The sequence below is a fragment of the Orcinus orca genome, chromosome 12 (assembly GCF_937001465.1).
Source record: "Orcinus orca chromosome 12, mOrcOrc1.1, whole genome shotgun sequence".
In the NCBI taxonomy this organism is placed as follows: domain Eukaryota; kingdom Metazoa; phylum Chordata; class Mammalia; order Artiodactyla; family Delphinidae; genus Orcinus; species Orcinus orca.
In genome coordinates this window covers 57936231-57946960 of record NC_064570.1, presented here as the reverse complement: position 1 = coordinate 57946960, position 10730 = coordinate 57936231, and the positions used below count along the sequence as shown (strand labels likewise).

The window sequence follows — 10730 nt, the reverse complement described above, 5'->3', positions numbered from 1 at the left end:
GCGGCTGGGCCCGTGAGCCATGGCCGCTGAGCCTGCGCGTCCGGAGCCTGTGCTCCGCAACGGGAGAGACCACAGCAGTGAGAGGCCTGCGTACGGCAAAAAAAAAAATTTGTACGTATTTGTAGTCTATGCTCTATTCCTTGTACCTTTGCCAATAGGGGGCATTTCCATTTTTTTGCCAATTTAATAGGTGAAATTGAGAGCACACTGTTTTAATTGGCATTTCTTTGTTTATTAGTGAGCTTGAACATTTTATCATATGCTGTTTGGATATTTGCTTAAATATTTATAACTTTTATTCATTGTTTATATTATGGTATTTATCTTTTCCTATTTATTTTTAAAAGCTCTTTATGCATTAAAAATATCCATTTTGGTCTACCATACTTGTTGCCAGGATTTCCCATAGGCTAACATCTGCTTTTTAATATCACTTAGGATATTTACTTAGTTATAATTTATATGCTATTTTGAAAGTGCTCCAAGTAAGAAGTAACAAACTTTCTACATATAGACCCTAACATCCACTGATGGGAGCAAGGTACCACATCACACAAGTTCAGGGGCTCTAGTTAGGTTGGAAGTGATTTGGACAGCACCCACCAGGTACGCAGTGGTCTTGGATTCCAAACACACTGTCCATAGAGATTGTAAAGAAAAAAAAGCAGCTGAGACTTAGTCTGAGCTCCTACCTGGCCAAGTTGATTTCTGACCAATGATACAGGACAGGATGCAACAAACTTTTCCTGTAAAGGACCAGACAGCAAATAGTTTAGGCTTTGTGAGCCATATAGTCTGCCACCACTACTCATCTCTGCTATTGCAGTGTGACAGCAGCCATAGACAATACACAAATGAGTAGTTTTGTCTAAGTAAAACTTTATTTACAAAAACACTACAATCTCAATTTCATGTAAGTTTCACATCTCACAAAATATTATTCTTCTTTTGATTTTTTTCAATCTTTTACAAATCTAAACACCGTTCTTCTCTCACAAGCCATACAAAAACAAGTAGTGGGCCAGATCCGGCCCATGAGCATTAATCAGTTGGCCAACCCCAATGCAGGATGAATGTCTGGTTCATACAGATCTACAAGAGAAGTCTGAGGAAAAGGACACGTTTTAATTAGTGAGCAGAAGAGATGTGTACCACTTCCATGTAGGATCGTTAGACACCATCACACGGCTGTACCATATTACCTCTTGTCTCACTCCCAGCAATGCCCCTGCGGCTCAGCCTGGATCCCAGAGTGAAGATATATGGAGCAGGACCACAGTCAACCTGCGATGAACATAAAACCTGATTGAGAAATAACCCTTTGTTGATAAAAGCCAGCAAGATTGGGGGATCACTTTGTTACTGCCCATATTTTAGCTTATGCTGACTGATACATACCTGAAGAGATTATTTTGTGTTTGTATTTGCGTAGCTCCTATGGGCATTTGAATTTAAAAGTTTTAAGTCATGTCAGCTTTAGTTTCTTCAGCTATAAATTGGCAATACTCTGTACAGTTAACAGGTTATTATGAGGATAAAAATGAGATAAGATATGTGAAAATGCTTTATAAATTACAAAGCACTTTAGAAAGGTTTTTATTATGTTTATTATCAAAAGGCCATAAAATAAGATAGATTTTACAGAGTTCTACTATAGAAGTGGAGGTGCTATGGCCAGGGAGGGATTCAAGATAATTCAAATCACGGAATTTTTTCAAGACAAAGTGGTATTTGAACTAGATGTTGAAAGACTGGCAGGCTGCTAGTAGCAGCATGAACAAATGCAGTAGGGATGACCCTACCTTGGCACAGTCTTGAATTCCCTTTTTCTCTGCCCTGGTTTGACGTCCTAAGACTGGTATCTGTTCATTAAGTAAATGAACAGATAAACACACAGGTAAACAGTGTGTAACAGAAGAGGACTCTGAAATGTTCACTCTGAAACCTGATGTTATGTTTCAAATTATTTCATTTTGCCTCGGAGTGAAGGCAGCCCAGAGGAGTTAGCTACATAATTGCTCTTTTTTTTTTTTTTCTTTTTGCGGTACGCAGGCCTCTCACTGTTGTGGCCTCTCCCGTTGCGGAGCACAGGCTCCGGACGCGCAGGCTAAGTGGCCACGGCTCACGGGCCCAGCCGCTCCGCGGCATGTGGGATCTTCCCAGACCAGGGCACGGACCCGTGTCCCCTGCATCGGCAGGCAGACTCTCAACCACTGTGCCACCAGGGAAGCCCCATAATTGCTCTTTTAACAGTCCTGGCCACCCTTAGCACATTTAATTATTTCATAATTACTCCTCCTTATGCCCAATGTGGAAATTATATGCAGATTATCGATCTTTAGGATGAACACAAAAGAAAAGCAGTCGTCACTCTCTGTCCCCAGCAGGTCTCCTCCCCTTATCATGAGGACAAACAGCTCTCTCTGGGCAATAAGCAAAGTTGAGGAAAAGCATGGAGGCCCGAAGAACCAGGGGTGTGAGCTTGGAGACCTCGCAAAGGGCACAGGCACAAAATGCTTACACATTTCCAAAAAGAGTTCACCTTCTAAGCCTGTGAGCCACAACTACTGAGCCTGCGCTCTAGAGCCCATGAGCCACAACTACTGAGGCCTGCGTGCCTAGAGCCTGTGCTCCGCAACAAGTGAAGCCACCACGGTGAGAAGCCCGCACACTGCAACGAAGAGTAGCCCCCGCTCGCCACAACTAGAGAAAGCCCGTGCGCAACAATGAAGACCCAACAGAGTCAAATATAATAAATAAATTTTAAAAAAAGAAGAGTTCACCTTTGGTTTATCTCACCCAGATGCACAAATGACAAATGCTCCCTAAGACACCCAAATGCTCAGTTAGCAAAAGTCCTGCACAACTCAAATTTTGTGAAAGTCAAAAACACTTCAGCATAATTTTTTCTTCCTTTCAATCCCCCATCAGAGCTCACTTTCACATTATAAAAATAAGCATGAGCTGAATCTACTGAACCATCGGTGACTAGGCACAAAGTGGCGCTCGTATCGCTGGACTTCACCCTTACGTCTGCAGTCAGAGCTCAAGCCTTTCCAGAGTCGGTGCTCTGCACTTAGTGAGGCGATCAACGGGAACTCATGGCAGCTGACAGGACAATGACACGGATAACACTGACATACTCCAGGCTAACTCTCCCGTGGTCACCCACATCATCCCAGAAAGAAAGGGAAAGCCCTGCTCAGAGTGGCTGCTGCTTGTGACTGTTGACTCTTTGTTCCTGAAAGAACCCTAACTCTCTGTGACTCTAAAATCTTACTATGGCTTTATAGAATTATTTGAGGAAAATAGAATTTGGGTAAGACCAGAAATGCATAAGTGTCTGCTTATATTCAGTATTAAGTCTCAGAACTTGCCTATTACAAGAGACACCAGCAGCATCCCAACTGCCCATGAAGAGAACCACTTACCTCTTTTGTGGTTCTTTTAAGAATCAGCAAGTGTAAAACAAAGCACTCAGCCCCTTATCCTTCAGTATCTCTGACCAAGGGACCATTATGTTCATTCAAATCCTCTTCCCTCCTGAAGCTTATAATCTAGTTTGGGAACAAGACAAAGAGATGAGTCATTAAGAAACAGCATCAGCCTTGGGCGGCAGCACAAAGCAACTTCAAGGCTGTCCAGGCTTAACCGACCGAGGAGCAGTTCTCCAATAATTCAGAGCAAGAGAGAAATCTCGATGGTCTGGAGTGGCCATGAGGATGTCTGGGTAGAAGGTAGGACCTGATCCAAGGGTGGATGGAATTTTTTTCTTTATGGAGAGATGGGCAGCCAACATTCACAACATGCCCAGTAGACCCAGAGTCTCAGAGGAGGAGTGTGCCTGGTGACCTCAGGGACAGTAGGGCCACAGCTGAGTTGTACCCAGAGATGAGTTGTGCAAAATAAGACTGAAAAGACAGGTTAGGGACAAACTGTGAGGGGCCTAGAATGCCAGACTATGGGGTTCAGAAGCCAGCCTAAGTGTGAGCAGCTAGCATGACCCTCTACTTGGATGTGTAATAGAGATTAGCAGTTAAGACCTCAGCCTCAGTTTCTCACCCTTTAAAATGGGCATAATAACAGTGCCTAACTCATGGTAATATATATACATGTATGTATATACAATATATATTATATGTATATCAAAATACATACATTTATATAGCTTATATATCTAAGCTAATATATACAGTATATATGTATATATACTGCTAATATAATATAATATGATATATTATATAGCTTAGAACAGGGGGCCTGGCAAGCAATAAGTTTTAGGTATGTTATTATTTTCTTATCTTTGGTGAGATTCATCAACCCACCTGAGGAGTTTCACGCTCTTTGGACATGGCTAAACAGGCATATTTAATTCATTCTTCGGATTTTATAGACAAAATAAGTATGATTCTCTTGGCCCACGACAGCTAGACATCTGTTTCCTAACTGTACCCCAAAGAGAAAGACGGCATCGGGCGGAATAAAGGTCTGCAATCTGAGCGCCACCGAGCAGCCAGCCGCAGTGCGGAGTCTCGCGTCTTCCGCGCCCTTCCCCTGGCAGCCGGGAACTGAGAAGCCTGCCCATTAGAGCGCCCGAAACAGTGATTAAGATGGACATCCTCTGAAACAAATCGGAAACTTTTTCTAAAGGGGGAAAAGGCTGAACTTCCACAGTATAAATATTACTAGATGGCCTCGGGCTCAGATGCCATTTACAAACTCCTCAAGCTGCGCTCTCGCAATTTATGACATTTAACAGAGCCACTGGAGAGAGCTTCGGTCCTGCCTCCGCTCCGGAGCCAAATATTAGCCTCCTTGTGTTAATGAGGCCGAGTCAGGGAAGAGTAAGACAGGAGATCATTTGAGTGACTTTGCTTGTTAACTTTCAGCCCCTTCTCTCCCCCAGCACTCCTCTCCTCTCTCCCCGCTCCAGAGAAAGCTGGGCGCTCTCAGGGCGAGGATTCAGCGCGCCCCCTTCCGCAGGCGCCAGTGCTGGAGCCGTTCATGGCTCTCCACCGCCCCAAGTGTCGTGGGCTGCTCTGTCCCCAGGGCTCTGTCTCCACTAACCTCCCTCACTCCAGCCTGGAAAGGGGTGTGGCTCTGCTGAAAACAACTTCCAGGCCTCCAGCATGGGAAGATCTGAACTCCTACAACAACATGTTCTGACCAAGGTCCACATCCGGACAGGAGGCTACTCATTTGTATCAGCCACATACGCCTCTCCTACGCTCCAGCCCTGACCTTCTCCTGGGCAGGGCAGTTACGCTCTCTAGGCTTAGGGTCGTCAGATTTAGCAAAAATGACTAATTTTTAATATGTATTCCCGTGCAATACTTTTGATAGACTAAAATCTTTTTCTTTGTACATTTGAAATTCAGATTTGATGAGCATCCTGCTGTTTATCTGGCAGCTCTATCGAGACCTCAGTTTCCTCATCTCTAGATGGAATATTAAACTAGATAAGTGATTTTCAGACTTTAAAGAACGAAGGTCTCCTGTCAAAAAAAAAAAGTCTTGGGGCCTTCCCTGGCAGTCCAGTGGTTAAGACTCCGTGCTTCCACTGCAGGGGGCACAGGTTCGATCCCTGGTCAGGGAACGAAGATCCCGCATGCTGCATGGCCGGAAAAAAAAAAAAAAACTTTCCCAGAAGCACATGTATGGAATAGGTAGAACAGAGCTGCTATGGTTGAGGCAGAGGTGGGCAGCCAGAGCCCTCCCCCTACCTTTTGCTGAACCCAGGTCTGCACTGGGTTCTGTTTCAAAACCAAGGGAGCAGACAATCTGTCCCACCCTTCTAATCCCTTCTGTCTCCACCAGCCCAGGCTTCTGGTGTCCTTCACAAATGAAGATCCTACAAAACTTCAGGCCACCCATGTCTGTTTCTCTGCCACTGGAATTCTTCACAGGTACACTGTCGTGGAGGTAAGGGGCTCATCTTCAGATTCACCAGGTCCCGATTCCAACCTCTAAATCCATGAGATGTGGGCTAGGCCCCTCCTCCTAGACTCATGCCATGAAGATGAAGCACCTCAGAGACTACGCGTGCTACGGGGGCAGAGGTGCACCAGCCAGGCTGTGTGTGGCAACAGGGAAAGCATGGCCTCCGAGACCAACGCTGCCGCTGTTCAGCTGGGAGAACTTGGGACTTAGCCTCTCTGAAGATCCATTCTTTGATAAAGGGTCATTTTTAAAATAATCAGATAAGGTATATAGAAGAGTTTCATGAATAAAAGAAGCCAGAACTTCCCCCCAAAAGAGTACAACATTATATGATTCCATTTATATGAAACTCTAAAAAATGCAAACTAATCTATAGTAACCAAAGGAGATCAGTGTTTGACTGGGGATGGGGTGGCAGGGAGGGACCACCAGGGGCACCAGGAGACGTTTTGGGGTGATGGGTATGTTCGCTATCTTGATTGCAATGATGGTGTTATGGTCGTGTACATATGTCAAAACTTATGAAATTGTAGTCCTTTTTTTTTTTTTTTTTTAAATTTATGGCTGCATTGGGTCTTCGTTGCTGCACACGGGCTTTCTCTAGTTGCGGTGAGCCGAGGCTACTCTTCATTGCGGTGCACGGGCTTCTCATTTAGGTGGCTTCTCTTGTTGCGGAGCACGGGCTCGAGGCACACGGGCTTCAGTAGTTGTGGTGCACGGGCTCTAGAGTGCAGGCTCAGTAGTCATGGCGTGTGGGCTTAGTTGCTCCGCCGCATGTGGGATCTTCCCGGACCAGGGCTCAAACCCATGTTCCCTGCACTGGCAGGCGGATTCTTAACCACTGCGCCACCAGGGAAGCCCCAAGTGTGTTTCTTAACAAAAACAAAATTTCAAATTCATGTGACCCTGCATATGCCCCCGGCTCATGGAATATCACCTCAGAGGTACAAAGGACTCTGCACGTCATCTAGGCGGACACTCTAGCGAATGCACCCTTTCCTCCTCCCCCTCCCCTGCATCCAAATCCTATTGATTCTGTCTCCCACGTCTCTGATACCTCTCCGCCTTCTTCTACCTCCACCATCCTCACCTGGTTCAGACACTGCCCTGTCCTTCCTGGACCACTGCCGCAGCCTCCTGATGGACTCCACACTCCCCAGTCTTGCTCATGTCTCTTAGTTACACTTCAGCTAGAGTGATCTTTTTAGATGCAAATATAATCATGTCCCTCTGCTGCTTAAACCTTAAGGTGGTTCCCCACTGTCCTTAGAACAAGACACAAACTCTCTACCGTGGCCTCCAAGACCCACATGATCTGGCCCTTACCCACCTGTCCAGCCACGGCCTGCACCACTCTTGTTTTCTCTGTTCCAGCCACTTTGGACTTCTTTTTTTTTTTTTGCGGTACGCAGGCCTCTCACTGTTGTGGCCTCTCCCGTTGCGGAGCACAGGCTCCGGACGCGCAGACTCAGCGGCCATGGCTCACGGGCCCAGCCACTCCGCGGCATGCGGGATCTTCCCGGACCGGGGCACGAACCCGCGTCCCCTGCATCGGCAGGTGGACTCTCAACCACTGCGCCACCAGGGAAGCCCTGGACTTCTTTATATGGACTGTGATCCTTCTCAACCCCAGCTCTTCCTATGTCTCCCATAAGCTATTCTCTCCGCCTGAAAGAGTCTCTACCATCATTCCTCTAGGCAGCTCATCCTCTGGGTTTCAGCAGAACTATCACTTTCCTGGAGAAGCTTAATTAATTCTCTAGACAAAGTCTGACCCCCCATTTTAAGTCTCCAGTGCCTCTCCAGTGGCAGAGCTTGGCTCAGCTCCCTGTTGTACCGGCTCCCGTTCTGACGACTGTTCCACCAGGCTGGTCACCATCACGAGCCCTGCAGGGGCAGCTGGTATTCAAATGCCGCCTCTTTGGTGCAGATGCACACTTGTATAAGCTTCTGGAAAGACACTTTACAATACGGATCATGAGCCTTTAAAATATCTGTACTTTCCTAGGACAAGGAAAGAATGTGTCGATGAGTGGTCTTTTTGATAATCATCTTTTTCATTGTAAATGAACACCTTCCCTTTCTGAGTTTAATGTTTATGCTCTCTAACCCACCATCTCCACTTAGGAAACACATCCTAAGGAAAAGATCTAAATGGTGAAGAAAAGTCTGTGGAGAAAAATGTTCATATAAAATAGAAAAAAGTGAGATAGCCAAAGTATGATGATGGTGAAGTAAATTAAGATGTATCCATAGATTAGAATATTAAACAGTAATTTTGAAAAGCTATTGCATGTTTGTGGTTTTTAATGATAGGGTGATTAAGTGAAAAGGTAGGGTTTATTTTACCTATTCCATTTTAGTACATCTAATATAACTTAGAAATGTCCCACTAAAACCGTCTCTAATTTGGGAAGGAAACTGACACGAGATAGCCAAGAATTAGACTTGTGGAAGAGAATGACAGTGGCAGATCATCATTATTATTATTTAGCTGAAATAATATCCATACATACAATATACATCGCTGAGCACATTTTCAGTCATATCAAATATCCCTCACATCCTAGCTACCAGAGTCCCCGTGAACTGCTTACACAAAATCTTTGAACAGCTAACCCCAGAATGATCCCCTTGAGGCAAGCAACTGAGTGAGATGACAAGAATGTATGTCGAGTTCCTCGAAGCTACCCCACAGGCAATTTTGGTTCTTCCAGACCTGTTACCCGAAGTCTGGCACACTAGAGCCCCCACGTAACTAAATTGAGGATATTTCATCTTTAAAATGAATATTCAGTGTGTCCACTGGGACGCCCTCATAACCAAAGGGGAATATGTTTGTCCTGCCCCCTGCTTCTGCATCAGTGACTAACAAACGACTCATCACCTTCCTGTTTCCCTGCGAGGAAATACATGTTTCGCCAGGTGAAATTGCCTTTAATTCTGTTCTTGATAAATAGATTAAACATGTTATTAATAGCGTAAAGATTTAGGGAGTGTTGTTTATTTGATTTACTGTAGAAAATATCCAAGAACTAAGAAGCTGCTTGGTGTTGTGGGCAGAAATTGTGTTTTAGAGTAACAGAGGCCTGGATTCAAATCCTGGCTGAGTGTCTTTTGAGATATTTAGCCTGGCTAAGCCTCAATTTCCTCATAAAATAATGCTCAAGGACTACTTTGCCAGGTAGCGATGAATTTAAGCCTTGTCCAGTGTCCAGCACATTATGGAAGCATAATAAATTGTTTGTGAATGAATGGCCTTAAAATGCTTAGCAGAGTGCCCTTCCGTGTCCATCAGTGTTTCCCAAGCGTTAAAGTGCATAAGGAAGCCTCTTGGGATCCTGACAAAATGCAGATTCTGATTCATTAAGTCTGGGATGAGGTTTCCGACAAGCTGCCAGGTGACACCAGTGCTGCTGGTACACAGACAAAGCTTTGAGGAGCAAGGTTGTATATCACTGGTTCTCAAACCTGGCTACACCTTGTCAAGGACATTTTTAAAATACTGATGACTGGGTCCCAGCCCCAAGATTCTTATTTAGTTGATCTGGAGGTGTGGCTTGAGCCTTGAGATTTTTTCTTTTTTTTTTTCTTTTTTTTGGCCATGCTGCATGGCACGCAGGATCTTAGCAGGATCTTAGTTCCCCGACCAGGGACCGAACCCACGCCCCCTGCAGTGGAAGCACAGAGTCTTAACCACTGGACCGCCAGGGAAGTCCCAGCCTTGGGATTTTTAAAAGCTTCCTAGGTGATTCTGAGGTGCACCCACGCTTGAAAACCGCTACTCCATACAGTGCTTAATAATGTGCTTAATAAGTAGGACCTATTATAAATTTGATGAGGATACAGATGACCGTGATCTGCTTAAGTAACAATATAACATACTGTAATACTATTCTATAATAAATAATATATACTATGCTGTATAAAGAGCAGGGAGAACCAAGTAACTCAGCAGGTAGGTCTTAACTTGCCAAAATGCAGAAGAGAATGGACCAATCAGAGTCTATGCAGAATTTAGAGATTGCTAAACTTCAACTACTCTAAATGAATTATATGCAATGCTTTTAAAGAAGAGTGCTTTTTTTCAAGGGTGTCTCTTCAGACGTATTCCAGTGCGTAGTACACATAGGGAGGTTTCCATCCTATCTTGTTAACTAAAATGTTTGGGTTTCTTTTAACTGTGCATTCTCATTTCCAACAGAGTGGGAGCACGAGACACATGATACAGTAGGGAAAATGTCGAGGCAGCGTTTTCAAACATAATCATCCAAATGTGAAGGGACATGCAGTTCAGAAGAAACAGAGTAAGATGATATAGCAAGGAGAGAAGGGAGCAGGTGACGCAATCTGATGTGACGCCGACAGGCCAGATCAAAGACTCTGACGGGTGAGAAACATTTCATTTGGGAATCGAGTGAATTGTTATAAAGTTAAGAGCGAGAAGGACGACTGTGGAGATAATAGGACTGGCTTTCAGCCACCACATCTAAGGACTTTGCCCAGAGGAACTATTCAAGTGCTCGTTCAGAACACACTGTCTGGAAGCATAAATGGAAGTGTCCAGGATTCCGGTGGGGTCTGCTTGTCTTTAAATGTCTCCACCCCAGTCCTGGAGCCTCTGACCTTCCTGAGTATGTCACCCAGATTCCAACAATCTTCCTCAAAAAAGGACCAATCTCCTCTCCTTGAGAGATTTATGTATTCCACCCACTCACTGAGTTTAGCACTTAATTTGCATTTAGCACTTGCTTTTGGACTCACTTATTACCTATGTCACTAATTATTTT

At 44.7% G+C, this 10730-nt stretch overlaps 1 long non-coding RNA gene across 1 annotated transcript; it reads right to left on the bottom strand.

Moving 5' to 3' along the window:
- Positions 1 to 859: 859 nt before the first annotated feature.
- LOC125960608 (uncharacterized) lies at positions 860 to 7333 on the bottom strand. Its single transcript, XR_007470418.1, has 2 exons — positions 3432 to 7333; positions 860 to 1284 (listed from the first exon to the last, which is right to left on the bottom strand). It is a non-coding gene; the product is annotated as an uncharacterized LOC125960608 (long non-coding RNA).
- Positions 7334 to 10730: the final 3397 nt, after the last annotated feature.